Source organism: Sitodiplosis mosellana, unplaced genomic scaffold (genome assembly GCF_009176505.1).
Source record: "Sitodiplosis mosellana isolate CC-2019 unplaced genomic scaffold, AAFC_SMos_1.0 Smas_scaffold_2765, whole genome shotgun sequence".
Classification (NCBI taxonomy): Eukaryota; Metazoa; Arthropoda; class Insecta; order Diptera; family Cecidomyiidae; genus Sitodiplosis; species Sitodiplosis mosellana.
In genome coordinates this window covers 1-1,004 of record NW_022598007.1, presented here as the reverse complement: position 1 = coordinate 1,004, position 1,004 = coordinate 1, and the positions used below count along the sequence as shown (strand labels likewise).

Here is a 1,004-nt window from a genome sequence, read left to right as displayed (position 1 = left end):
TACGCCATCTTTTGAAAAATCGACACGATTAATTCCCAGACCCAATATATGGAATGGTAAGAATGAAATTTAAAATTGAAATGGAACTTTAATCTTACCGCCCATTATTCCTGCCTTTGCTTTGGCTAAAAACCCAGGTCCGCCTTCAATTTGCTTCATGTTGAAAATTGTGACCGCATAAAAGATAATTAGTTTGAATCAACAAAATTGAATGAATTGAAATAGAAGGTCAATTGATTTTTAGAACTGAAAAAAACTATTTGCAAAACTAAAATGTCGAGTAAAGAATACGATTCCTTATCATTTATTTCTTTTTTCCATCGTTTCGAAAAGTCAATTTGTATGAAAAATGAAAAGAATATTCTTCATATCATCGATCGACTCCATGCAAAAAAATACATGAAAAATTGTAAGTTACCATGAATCGGTCTCCCAAAACCGCAACCAAAATCAAACAAACTAAACGGAGAGAAAATATTGATTAAAACACAACAAGTGAATGAAATCTTAAGTATTGACCGGAATGAAAATTAGAAAAAAATTAAGGAAAAAAGAGCTAAGAAGAGACTCACCCATCAATTGCTTAGACATGTTTCTAGTCGAATCACTTGAACAATAACTAAATTTCTACGATTTTGATGCCTCATTTATAGTCAAATATTAGATCTTGTAATCTTGTCGTTACTATGCCACGTACAGCAAAACGAAATTCCTTACGACTGAAAACGAAAACAAATTATTTGAAAAAATGTTTTTAATTCGGGCTTCTTGCGTCAATTTTCGCGTTTTGTTATTGTGATAGGTGCAAATGTTTGGATATGTAAATGAACTCGTATTGACGCAAGGGAGTTTGCGCATGCAAACCACATGAGTAACACATTTTTCTGAAACTTATTTATTTTCGAACTCAGTGAACGTACCATTAAGTGTCCTTGTGTGAATTCTCGCTTGTTCATTACACAGGTGCAGAATCAGACATTCCGTATGGCTGCATATTGAGCTGA

The 1,004-nt window shown here is 33.0% G+C and overlaps 1 long non-coding RNA gene across 1 annotated transcript; it reads right to left on the bottom strand.

The window, feature by feature from the left end:
- Nucleotides 1–87: 87 nt before the first annotated feature.
- On the bottom strand, nt 88–624 carry LOC129571547 (uncharacterized). Its single transcript, XR_008688299.1, has 3 exons — nt 573–624; nt 419–459; nt 88–153 (listed from the first exon to the last, which is right to left on the bottom strand). It is a non-coding gene; the product is annotated as an uncharacterized LOC129571547 (long non-coding RNA).
- Between the last annotated feature and the right edge of the window lie 380 nt (nt 625–1,004).